At 40.7% G+C, this 13553-nt stretch overlaps 1 non-coding gene and 1 pseudogene across 1 annotated transcript; one reads left to right on the forward strand and one right to left on the reverse strand.

The window, feature by feature from the left end:
* Nucleotides 1–242: 242 nt before the first annotated feature.
* On the reverse strand, nucleotides 243–341 carry LOC121206596 (uncharacterized; annotated as a pseudogene).
* Nucleotides 342–7840: 7499 nt separating this feature from the next.
* LOC121206591 (small nucleolar RNA R71) lies at nucleotides 7841–7946 on the forward strand. The gene has a single exon (XR_005901661.1). It is a non-coding gene; the product is annotated as a small nucleolar RNA R71 (small nucleolar RNA).
* The last annotated feature ends 5607 nt before the right edge of the window (nucleotides 7947–13553 follow it).

Genomic DNA, 13553 nt, shown 5'->3' on the forward strand with positions numbered 1-13553 from the left:
TTCAGTTTGATGGTTTGCAGGACGAGGATCCAAACACTCATTTAGCAAATTTTCTGGAATTCTGCGACACTTTTAAGATCAATGGCATTTTTGACGATGCCATTCGCTTTCGATTGTTTCCATTCTCATTGAGGAATAAGGCTAAACAGTGGTTGAACTCGTTACCGTAAAGGTCAATCACCACTTGGGAACAAATGACCTAAAAATTTTTACTTAAATATTTTCTACCAGCTAAAATGGCTAAATTAAGGAATGATATCTCTTCTTTTGTGTAGATGGATTTAGAAACACTTTATGATGCATGGGAGAGATCTATTGAGAAGGTGCCCTCACCATGGGTTACCTCTATGGCTCTAGGTTTAGACTTTTTACAATGGTGTGAACCCCTCAACAAGGCAATTGATCGACGCAGCCGCCGATGGAACTTTAAATAATAAAACACGTGAAGAGGCTTACGAATTTATTGAAGAGATGTTGATGAATAACTATCAGTGCTAAGTCATGAGAACGAAGCCGACAAAAGCAGCTGGTGTTTTCAACCTCGACGTGGTTACTATGCTATCTAACCAGGTAGAACTTTTAAATAAAAAGATTGATGGTTTGTATGGTTATACTCAGGTACATCCAGTGATGAGGTGTGATTCAAATGGAGGAGGAGTACACAACACAGACTATCCATCCTTCAACCCTAGCACCAAGGGGGAACAAGTCTACTATATGGGTAATAATTCTAAATCTCAAAATAATTTGTATAGTAACACGTATAATGCAGGTTGGAGGAACCATTCCAATCTCTCATGGGGTGGTCAAGGAAATCAAAGACCACAACATCCTCCAGGTTTTCAACAACCACCTTACCAACAAGAGAAGAAACTGAACCTTGAAAAAATGCTCACAAATTTCATCTTGGTGTCAGAAACTCATTTTTAGAATACCGAAACAGCGCTTAAGAATCAGCAAGCATCAATTCAAGGTCTCAAAACTCAAATAGGATAGCTTTCCAAGTTGCTTTCTGAATGACCACAAGGTAGCATGCCTAGTAACATAGAAACTAACCCAAGGAAGCAACTCCATGCCATCATTGTGCGCAACGAATAAGGGTTAGTTGAATCTAAATTTGAAACGAGGCACGAGTCTATGGTAAGTAATGGCAAGGATGAGATGAATCATGGTACACAGGAGTCTGTAAGTAATGAGTATAAACCTTGTGTGCCATACCCTAAGGTGATAAGGAAAGACCACACAGACGAATAATTCGGTAAATTTCTTAAATTATTAAGAAAATTACATATTAACTTATCGTTTATTGAAACCCTTTCGCAGATGCCCAACTCGGTTAAATTTTTAAAGGAGTTTTTATCAAACAAACGAAAGTTAGATGAGTCATTTAAAGTGAAGTTAAATGTAGTTTGCTCAGCTATTCTACAAAACAAGCTACCCAACAAGTTGAAAGATCCAGGGAGATTTACGATTCCTTGCCTAATTGGGAATTTAAATGTTAACAATGCTCTAGCTGATTTAGGGGCAAGTATTAATGCCATGCTCTACAAGATGTTTTAGTAGCTAGGACTAGGGAAACCCAAACAAACTAGGATGAGCATTCAATTAGCTGATAAAACCACTAGATTCCCTAGGGGTATAATTGAAGATGTGCTTGTTAAAATTGACAAATTTATATTCCCAGTTGATTTTGTTGTTTTAGACATGAATGAGGATAGTGACGTACCTTTAATTCTAGGTAGACCCTTTTTAGCAACTGCTAGAACTATTATTGATGTTGGTATAGGAGAACTAACGCTTCGTGTAGGCGATGATAGGATTAAACTTCAAGCTCGCGATTCTGTCAGACTATCTAGTGATCGAGATGTTATTACGAGTTCTCTTCATGAGAACAACATTTTGGCTCAGACTTTTGTGTAATAAATCCCAAGGGATAAAGTGATGGAGCCACAAAAAACTCTTGAGGAATGAAGATTACAAATCGAGGAACTAGATGAATGGCGAACAACAGTTACGGAGAAACCGAGGATACCCGATAAACCAAGGCACTGTCATGATAAAGTTAAAGGTGAATCGAATCAACTCAAGGTTGGAGACAAGGTACTGTTAGATGAAGCAAACCCTCGTGTTGCCACTTCTGAACCCAATGGAGCAAACCCTTTTTCGATACTCAAGTTTTCCCATATGGTACAGTCGAGGTAACTCATCCCAAATTTGGCACTTTTAAGGTAAATAGTACTCGTCTAAAACCTTATTTTGGTAAGATTGATAACAGGAATGAGGAGTTTCAACTCCTCGAACCACCATGATCGTACAAATATGAGGTGAGTGGAGCTTAGACTATAAATAAGCACTTCTTGGGAGGCAATCCGAACACTAACACCACTAACTAATTTATTTTAGCTATTTTTCGTATTTTAATGTAGGTATAGTGGCCCACACAGGCGTGTCCTTGGTCGTGTGGAAATAGGGCTAAAAATCCCTAAGTATCGAGCCACATGATCATGTGACACGGCTGTGTGAACCACACGACCTGTTCACACGGGCGTGTTCTAGGCCATGTGAAAACTGGAGCTAAAATTTCAAATTTCAAACGAGTCAGAGAGTTACATGGGTAAGGCACACGGGAGTGTGGGATAACACACAGGCGTGGGAGAAGCGAAGGACATGTGACACGATCGTGCGACATGGCCGTGGGAACTGCACGACTGGGACACACGAGCATGTCCCAGGCCGTGTGAGGAATGGGCATTCAATATTCGCAATTAACATAGGCTACATAGAGTCCACAAGGGCGTGTGACACGGTCGTGTGGCCCAACACGGGCCTTACATGACCATGTCTCTTTTAAAACCCCCAACCCTAACATTTTTTTCTTCTTCTTATCAACTTTTCCCCCCCAAGCCCTAGCCGGCGCAACCCCCTCCACACTCCGGCCACCGCCCACCCATTCTTTTCCTTTCCTTTCTTTCGCCCTCTTCTCACAGTAGTGAACACGGGTGTGCCTGAGACCATGTGGGAACTTGCTCAAAGATCGAAACATTCAACAAGTCAGAATAGAACACGGGCTAATGCCACGGTCGTGCCCGAAAGCTGTGCGCAATCCTGATTAATGGACACGGACATGTTGGACCTACCACGGGCGTGGGAGAAATGAATAAATCACCACATGGCCGTGTGATATGGCTGTGTGGGTTACACGGCCTAGACACACGGGTGTGTCCACAAGAAGTGTGCAGTACTGACTTATATTATCAGACCATAAGCACAAGTCATGAACACGGGTGTGTTGGACCTACCACAGGCGTGAGAGAAGCGAACATACATGCACATGGCCGTGCGACGCGGCCATGTGGGGCACACGGCCAATAAACACAGGCATGTCGAAGGGACTGTGTGTGACGCTGACTAAGATTTCAAGAAAAACACAGGCTAGGAACACACCACACGGGCGTGGGCCACGACCGTGTAGATCAACACGGGGTTGGCACGACCGTGGCCCCCTTTTATTCCCCTTTCTTAACCCTAATTTCTCTCCACCCCTATTTAAAACCCACTATTCATCCCTTTCACTCCCTTTACTATTTATCTCCCCTTCAGCCGCCGCAAGTACAACCCTTTCTACTCTGGCCACCATTCTCCGATGAGCCGCCAACGACGAACTTGCCTCTTCTCCCTTCTTCCTCCTTGTTCCCCCCACAGCCATAAAACCTCTCCTCTCCTCCCTTTTCCTTCATTCCACTCACACAACTACCCATACCTTCAACCGGTAACACCGATAGTTCAACCACCGTCCACTGTCGCGGCCACCACCGACCACCACTATTAGTTCCCTCTTTTGCACCCCTAAGTGCTTTACAATATTTTAGTTGTTTTATTACTACTGGTATTTTTAGTATTCTTATTCCCATTACTTTACCCCAGTTTATCTTTCTAATTCAATACATTGTTATTGCTCCATTGATATTATTAGTTCTTGTTGATGATTTTATGCCTAAGTTAAGTTTTAAACATTTGTAGTAATCTGTATCTATATTTTAAGGTCATTTTTTTGTTGATTTAATACATATTTCACTGGCTCATTAATATTCTGTAATCATTTAGTTAGTTTCTACTAGGGATTAAAAGTCTACTTATTTCATCTACTTGATTAAAGTTGAATTTGGTTGCTTCCTAGTTTGCCCATTATGTTGATTTGTCCAAATTAAATTCTATGTTTACTTTCACAATACATTATGATAAATACTCGCGGGAAAAAGGCTACAGTCCCCGCTTCTAAAAAGCAAAAGGGACCAGGTGCGACCTCTTCGAGTGCCACCACTAATATCTGCCATCCATTCTTTCAATTTCCACCAGGGCCCCAGGAAGAATTATTTCAGATTCTACATGTTTGACCCCTTGGTGTGGGTCATTGCATCGATTGGGTCACATTAGAGTAGGTCCACCTAGCTGATTTAGTTCGGGCCCTTCTTGCCACCACTTTGTGGGACCGCTTCTTTGATATCATCGAGTCGACATATCTAGAGTTCACTTTGGAACTATGCTTGATGTTTCAGTTACAAATAGTTATGGTAGAGTACGACGACCCAAGAATAGTCCAATTCTGCCTTGGTGGTCTAGTACGACAGCTGAGTGTCCCAGAATTCGATGTCGCCTTGGGACTTTATACAGACGAGTTTATAGAGGTCAAAAATTTTTCACACCTCTATCGTCACATCCATTATGCCCCTTCATCATGTTGGTCAGCCATGATGCCTGCTACAGGCATCTATGACCCAGCCGCTCAAAGGCATCGGCTCTAGCTCCAGCTCTACTATATCTCCACGCCCTTTTGGTACACACATTAACAGGGAGACGAGAGAGCACTGGGGTCTTTAACACTCACGACACATACTTGCTGTGGAGGATGAGGCAAGAGCATATTTTTTATCTTGCATACTTCATCATCTTTGCTTTCTACCATCAAACTAAGCGACACCGAAAAGGAGTCATCAGCATTGGCCCATACGTGACTCGACTAGCTCGATATTTTGGGCTTCTAAATACATCGGCGCAATCCTCATCGCTCACACTCATCGGCCAAATGTCTCCATAGGGCACCCAAAGTATGCTCCATATAAGGATGATAGAGCATCATCATGGGTTCGATCCTCCTCAATACCGACTTTACACGAGCTACTAATGAGGATGACGCCAAGGGTATTCCTGATGATATCCCTACATTTCACGAGGACCCACCTTCTCAGCCACCATCGAGTCACCGACCAATTCATGCGGCTGCTTCATTGTCTGAAGCTTCTGACCACCTTAATCACTTTGAGCAATATTGCATTCAAATATGGAAAGAGTTATTGAATACCGAAAAATCATCCATGAAGACTTCTACGATATCTTCCATGAATACGTTGAATATGGCTATCATACAGCGCTGAAAAGTAGCAGGGGCATTACATAATCCGAAAGGCATTCTACTATAAGCAAACGTACCATATAGGCATGTGAATGTCATCTTTTCTTAATCTTCAGGAGCTATTGGGATTTGGAAGTAACCAGAGAGTCCGTCTAGAAAGCAGTAATACATGTGTCTGGATAATCTTTCTAACATTTGGTCAATGAATGGCAAGGGGAAGTGATCTTTTCTTGTGGCGTCATTCAGTTTCCTATAGCCTATGCAAACTTTCCATCCTGTAACCGTTCTTGTTGGGATTAATTCATTCTTCTCGTTGGTCACAACCGTCATGCCGCTTTTCTTGGGGACAACCTGCACTGAACTTACCCTAGAACTGTCAGAAATAGGATAAATAATTCCAGTATCTAGAAATTTTATTACCTCGACTTTTACAACTTCCTTCATGTTGGGGTTCAGACGTCTTTGAGCTTGCACACATGGTTTGTATTCATCTTCCATTAAAATTTTGTGGGTGCAAAAAGAAGGACTGATTCCTTTATTGTCAGAAATTTTCCATGCTATGGCCTTCTTATGTTCTTTTAATACTTGGATTAATTCCTCTTTCTCCTTGGGTTGCAAATTAGAAGCAATAATAACTGGTAATGTAGAATTATTTCCAGGGAATGCATATTCTAAATGGTTTGGTAATTGTTTAAGTTCCAGTTTGGGAGGCTCCTCAATTGAGGGTTTTTGCTTAAGTTCATCGTTTATCTTAATACCCTCATATTCTACTTGTCTTGACGGATGGTCATTAGGTTCCTTACCTATCTCCTCATCTTGAGCTGGATACGGTTCTATCGTCTCCTCTTGTACAATTCCCTGAAAAGATTCTTGAGTAATATGATCAATAGAGTCAATGAAATAACATGAATCATCCTATTCCCTAGAGAATCTCATAGCATCATAAATTTTAAAGATCATTTCCTCGTCACCTACTCTAAGTACCAACTTACCGTCACCCACGTCAATCACGGCTCTAGCAGTGGCTAGGAATGGGTGCCCTAAAATCAAGGGTGCTTCCACATCTTCATCTATGTCAAGCACACCAAAATTAACAGGGAATATAAATTTATCCACTTTTACGAGTACGAATTCTATAATACCCCTGGGATATTTAGCAGACCTATTGGCTAATTGAATACTCATCCTAGTGGGTTTAGGTTCCCCAAGACCAAGTTGTTTGAACATTTTATAGGGCATTAAATTAATACTAGCGCCTAAATCAGCTGTGCTTTTTCAATATTCAGATTACCAATTAAGCAAGCGATAGTAAAACTTCCTGGATCTTTTAGTTTGGTTGGCGGCTTATTTTGGAGCATGGTAGAGCATTCCTTATTGAGTTCTACTATAGATAAGTCCTTGAACTTCCTTTTATTTGTTAAAAGTTCCTTAAAAAATTTTGCGTATGTAGACATCTGCGAGATAGCTTTAACAAAAGGTAAGTTGATATGTAATTGCTTAAAAAGTTAAAGAAACTTACCAAATTGTGCATCAATGTAACCTTTTTTTAATTTTGCTGGATATGGAACCGGTGGTGTATATTCCTCCGGCACTGGTTTGTCACTATTTTTGGGTTTTTCTTCCCTCTTTTCGCTTTCCACAGCTTCTTGTGCTAACTTCTTTTCAGATTCTGCTAACACTTTCACACTCCTTAGTGTAACCGTTTTGACATGCTCTCTTGATTTGGTATTACTAAATAAATTTCCTGGTGGTCTTTTCGAGATTAGTTTGGAAAGCTGGCTTATCTGAGTTTCGAGTTCTTAGATCGATGCTTGTTGATTTTTAAGTGTTGTCTCGGTATTTTGGAAACGAGTTTCTAATACTGATATGAATTTTGAGAGCATCTCCTCAACGTTCGGTTTCTTCTCTTGTTGATAAGGTGGCTATTGAAAACATTGATGATTCCGTGGCTTTTGATTCCCTTGACCACCCTAGGAGAAATTTGGGTGGTTTCTCCAACCTGAATTATAAGTATTACTCTATGGGTTATTTTGAGATCGGAAGTTATTGTTACCCACATAGTTGACTTGTTATTCTTCAGTTGTAGGATTGAAGGATTGGTATTCTGTATGCACACCTCCGCCACTTGAGTCACACCTCATTACTGGATGTACCTGCGTAGAACCAAGTAAACCGTCAATCTTTTTATTGAGAAGTCCTACCTGATTAGAGAGCATGGTGACTGAATCGATGTTATAAACGTCGGCTGTTTTCGTTGGCTTTGTCCTCATAACTTGCCACTGATAGTTATTCAGTGACATCTCCTCTATAAATTCATAGGCATCTTCTAGTGTTTTATTGTTGATGGTTCCGCCAGCAGCTGCATCAACCATTTGCCGAGTCGTGGGATTCAGGCCATTGGGGAATGTTTGTACTTGAAGCCAAAGCGGTAACCCACGGTGAGGGCACCTTCTCAGTAAGTCCTTGTATCTCTCCCATGTATCGTAAAGTGTTTCTAAATCCATCTACACAAAAGAAGAGATATCATTATGTATTTTAGCCGTTTTAGCCAGCGAAAAATATTTTAGTAAAAATTTATTGGTCATTTGTTCCCAAGTAGTGATAGACCCTCGTGGTAACGAGTTCAACCTCTATTTTGCTCTGTTTCTCAGTGAAAAGGGAAACAACCGAAGACGTATGGCATCATACGAAATGCCATTGATTTTAAATCTATCGCAAATTTCCAAAAAGTTCACTAAATGAGCATTGGGATCTTCATCCTACAAACCATCAAACTAAACAAATTGTTGTATCATCTGAATAGTGTTAGCCTTTAATTCAAAAGTATTTGCAGCTACAGCAGGTCTGACTATGCTAGATTCAATTCCTGTTAAAGAAGGTTTAGCATAATCATAAATAGTAAGTGGAGCAGGATTTTGATTAGCCGTAATTGTGGGAGGTAGCTGATTGCCTTGGTTTTCAGCCATCTCATCGATCGAGTATCATCTTCTCGCTTGTTCTCCGTGTATCGTAAGCTACGCCTTATTTCTCTTTGATTTCTACAGACTGTGCGATCGATTTCTTCGTCAAAAATTAATGGTCCTTACGGGTTTCTTCTAGTCATAAACTATAAAAACTTGCCAAGAGAAAAAATAAGTAAATTAATAAATAATAATAATAAACTAAAATTAAATTGCAAGAAAAATAAATGGCTAAAGTAATAAAAATTTAGCGTTCCTAATATTTTGGATCCCCGGCAATGGCGCCAATAACTTGATCACGTGATTCGTAACAAGTAATAAATATTTATAATGAAGATCAAACCTAGACTAACTGTTATCATGATGAAAAGGCAAGCGCACTTATCGAACAATAGTATAGTAATGGCAAGACCGGGATATAGTACCCAAGGGAACCAAAAGTACTAGTAATGGCTGTCTTATTATTACCTAGCCTAAAAATAATGGGGTTTTGTTTTAATTAACTAATTAAACTAAGAACGCACAGAGAAAAGAATTAGGGAACTGCTTTTGGGAAAGTCGATTGAATGAAGACAATACCTAAGGAAAAATCCACCTAGACTTTACTTGTTATTCTGGCTCCGAATCGGAAAATTTATTCATTCAACTTGTTTCGTAGAGATCCCTAAGTTATGTTATTATCCCAATTCAATACTAATAACGTCTAATCCCTAGATTGAATAATCAAGACTTTTCTCTAATTAACACTCTAATGTTGCATTAACTCGATCTATGGATCCCCTTATTAGGTTTCACCCTAATCTGGTAAAATCTTGTCACCCTATTTCTAGGCGTGCAATCAACTCCGCTTAATTATGACAAAATTACTCTTAGACAGGGTCTATTCCTTCTCTGAATAAGAGCATCTCTTGAATCAGTATCTTGGGATATCGAAACAAGAATTAGGAACATATAATTAAGAACAACTTAAATATTTATCATACGATTCAGAAAATAATAACAAGATTCATCGAAGGTTTCATTCCCCTTAGGTATTTAGGGGATTTAGTCCATAACTAAATAAGAAAACATCTCAGAAGAATAAAGAATACAAAACATAAAGAAAATCCAAAACTCCTGAAGGGAAATTGAGGAGAGATCTTCAGTCTTGACGATGAATCCAACTTCTGAGATGGATCAATCGGCTTCCTTGGGGTAATTCCTTACCTCCCTTCTCCGTCCCCCCTTTTCCTCTCTAGTGTGTATTTATATGCTTTGGAATGCCTAGAAACCCTCAAAAGTCGCCTTTTCTGAATTGGACTTAACTTGGATTCGGTAGGGGTACGCTCGTACAACACGACCGTGTGACGTGATTGCCAAGCCTTGTTCGATCCGTTAAATTGCACACGGCCGTGTGGGTCAATGGCCAAGCCGTGTGAATCGTGAAAGCCTTGGTCGACACTCTCGAAAGACACGAGCGTGTGAGCTGCCCGTGTGGCAAGGCTTAGGCAGTGTCATTTTCTCGATTTGGTCTGTTTTGTCCCCTTTTGGCTCGTTTTTGGCTCCTTTTGACTCTTGGTGCTCTTGTAACACCCTAAACCCGGCCGAGACGTTATGGCCAAATCTGACGTGTCACATGGACTTACGACTTAGTATGCATTCACTGGTTTAAGTGATTAGGGTGGTCTTTGTAAAAACAGTGGTTGAATGGAAAGCTGGTTTATCAATCTTTAGGCTATCCATTTGTTGTGCTTGTTGAGTCTTGGAAACGTTTAATAATTTTGAGAACCCGCGCAGCCTAACATTAGCAGTTTCGTCATAGTATAAATATAATCAGAAAATAAAAATCATAACAGAAAAAAGAAATTTAAATAGCGGCCTTATTACAACTTAAAACCCAAAATTAAATTAGAATATAAAAATAATAAAAATAAACTAACTTAGAAAAGCCAACTTTGCAGATGATGTGGCCACTCCGAATCCCTCACAGCTCCAAGCCCACTATGTTGGGGATTTCCTATAGAGATGAAAATAAAGGGTGAGTTCGGTAAACTCAGTGCTTAACATAACCTAACCATAGCCCAAAACAGATCAAACCTCAGAGTCAGACTTATCTAGGCCTTGGTCCAGTACAGAAATTAGAATGCAACCCATAGGCCCATAGCAGATATAGAACAAATATATTATGAATGCAGAAATCCCAACCCAGAGCCATCCATAACACCCCCGTACCAGCCTACACCATGTGGGGAGACTACTCGACCCACCCAACCGCTACACACTACAGAAATTGCAGCGAAGCTGCTAGATATTGTGACGGAGTCACCAGATACAGATATTGTGGCTAGGCAACCAGAACAGATATATATATGTGTGGTGAAGCCACAAGATTGTAGCGAGGCTGCCAGATATTGTGACGAAGTCACCAGAACAGATATATGTGGCAAGGCCACCAGATCGCAGCGAGGCTACCAGAACGCTTCCTCCATCAATATAAACTTATGTCCTATGCAACAGAAATAATATGTCATGGCATACGTATACAGAAACAGAACATCATGCTTTTCAGAAAAAAATAACCCTAGGGGTAAAATCGTAATTTTGCATGCATAATGGTATTTCAGTAATTATAACCTATTGCTAAGTTTTCATGCTCATTCTAACATTTACCAAGTAATCAGAAGTACTTACCTCGTCTTTTTACCAAAGTGGGCCCGTTGGCCCATTGGCCCATTTTCGGCCCATTAAGCCCAAAAATATCATTGTGCACGAAAATTCACACTCTGCACTCTAATCATCCAAATGCACCATATTCATTAACAACTGTCTCACGAGCGCTTGCACGCTCGCGAGTTCACAAAATACCAACGTTTCGGTATTTCAGCTTTTACCGATTCAGTCTAAGGGAGGGTGTCGTTTACACACCTGGTTGATGACGATTGATGACGATATCTCCCACGCGATAATCCTACAATCGATCACTAACACATTAGACTTATGAATTAACGATAACTAACATAAATCCACGTCAACTAACCCAATCATCACACAAGTTAGTCATTTACGCACGAGGGGTAAAATAATCATTTAACACCCTAGGGGAAAAATGATAATTTTACCCCACAAGGGTATCTCGGTAATTTTACCCTATAGGGGTATTTCGATATTTCTACCCTACAAGGGTATTTTGGTAATTTTATCCTACAAGGGTATTTTGGTAATTCTTCAACTTATCCACTTGCGCCTGCGGACCCATTGGGACCACATGGCCCATTTCAGCCCATCGCGCCCGAAATAGCCGTCCTACTGCTAGAGTAATGAGAAATACACACCTGTTAGGAGACTGTAGTTAATCCGCGCTCCAAACACTCTTAGCTGATGCCCAACCCAAACGAACACATCACAAAGCGAAAGGGATCAGCCAAGAAGGGTATGCCTACTCTCCTCATGGTTTGCTCTATTTAAAGCCAGCTCTCCATCTACTCTTATGTTAGCTTCTCGAGGTGGGATCTCTCCATCAATAGAGCTTAATACCAACGCCAACTCTTGCCATCCCAACATAGCAAAATAATCAACCTTTGCGTGCCAAGGGATTCAAACCAAAGTCCTCTCACATGCCAACTCACGCCACCACCACTAGGCCATCAACTCATTTGTGTCATAAATCCAACACATTAAACTTTAAAAGGCACCTACTTGCTTCCAGATTTATTGAAAAGAAAAACCAAAATATATTGCAAGAGCCAAAACTTGAACCTTGGACCCCTTGCTTCCTCTATGGCGTCACTTCCTTGTCCCCTAACTGGCGCCACCTTGCCACTACACCACACTACTTTTTGTGTCATCTTTTACCCCTTTACTCTTAAAAGCCCAAACACCAATTCCATCACCTGTTCATAAAATTAAAATTTCAAAGACTACCACGGATTTAACTTAAGTTTGGGCCTTCCAAAGGCCCACTAACCTACTAAAATATATATATTAACCAACCAGAACACACACAAATTTTAAAAATCACAGAAACACAGAAAACTTGAAAATTGGGGCGTTACAACTCTACCCTCCTTAAAGAAATTTCGTCCTCGAAATTTTACCTGAATCAAACAGATGAGGATATTGTTGACGCATCGCCACTTCTGGTTTCCAAGTAGCTTCCTGTCTGCCATGATTACGCCACAGCACCTTTACTAGCGGAACTAATTTCCTCCTCAAAATCTTAACATCTCTATCCAAAATCTACACAGGCTCTTCCTCAAAAGTCAAGTCTGTTTGGACCTCGATCTCTGCAACCGGCACAACATGAGTAGGCTTAGAATGATACCGCCTTAACATAGAGACGTGGAAGACATCATGAATCCTATCCAACTCTAGAGGTAGCTCCAACTGATAAGCCACTGGACCCACTCACTTAAGAATCCGATAAGGCCCAATGAACCACGGACTTAACTTGTCTTTCCTCCCAAACCTTAATATTTTCTTCTAAGGTGAAACCTTCAAGAAGACCATATCACCCACAGAGTACTCAATTTCCTTGCACTTCAAATCTGCATATAACTTCTGTCTATTAGATGCTTCCTTCAACCGGTCTCTAATCAACTTTACTTATCCTCAGTATCTGCCACCAACTCAGGTCCAAGAACTTGTCGTTCACCCAACTCGGTCAAACAACTAGGTGTACGTCATCTTCGCCCATACAGTGCCTCATAAGGAGCCATTCGAATACTTACGTGATAACTGTTGTTGTATGCAAACTCTGCCAACGGTAAGTAATCCTTAAGCAACTCTATCCATCTCCGCTGCCTAAGGTTCAGCTCCTTCTGAGTCAGCAAGTACTTAAGACTCTTATGATCTGTGTATATAATACACCATTCTCCGTACAGGTAATGTCTCCAAATCTTAAGCGCAAAAATTACCGCTACCAACTCCAGATCATGAGTAGGATAGTTAACTTTATGTGGTTTAAGCTATCACGATGCATAAGCAACCACTTTACCCTCTTGCATCAGTACACAGCCCAACCCTACATGTGATGCATCATTGCATACGGTAAAATCTTTTCCAGACTCCGGCTGAATCAGTACAGGTGCCTCGATAAGAACTCTCTTCAGTTTCTCAAAAGATTCATGTTGTTTCTCAGTCCAAACAAATGGTACTCCCTTCCTTATAAGATTTTTCAAAGGCACCGCCATCACAGAAAGTCCTTC

This window comes from Gossypium hirsutum, chromosome A01 (assembly GCF_007990345.1).
Source record: "Gossypium hirsutum isolate 1008001.06 chromosome A01, Gossypium_hirsutum_v2.1, whole genome shotgun sequence".
Classification (NCBI taxonomy): Eukaryota; Viridiplantae; Streptophyta; class Magnoliopsida; order Malvales; family Malvaceae; genus Gossypium; species Gossypium hirsutum.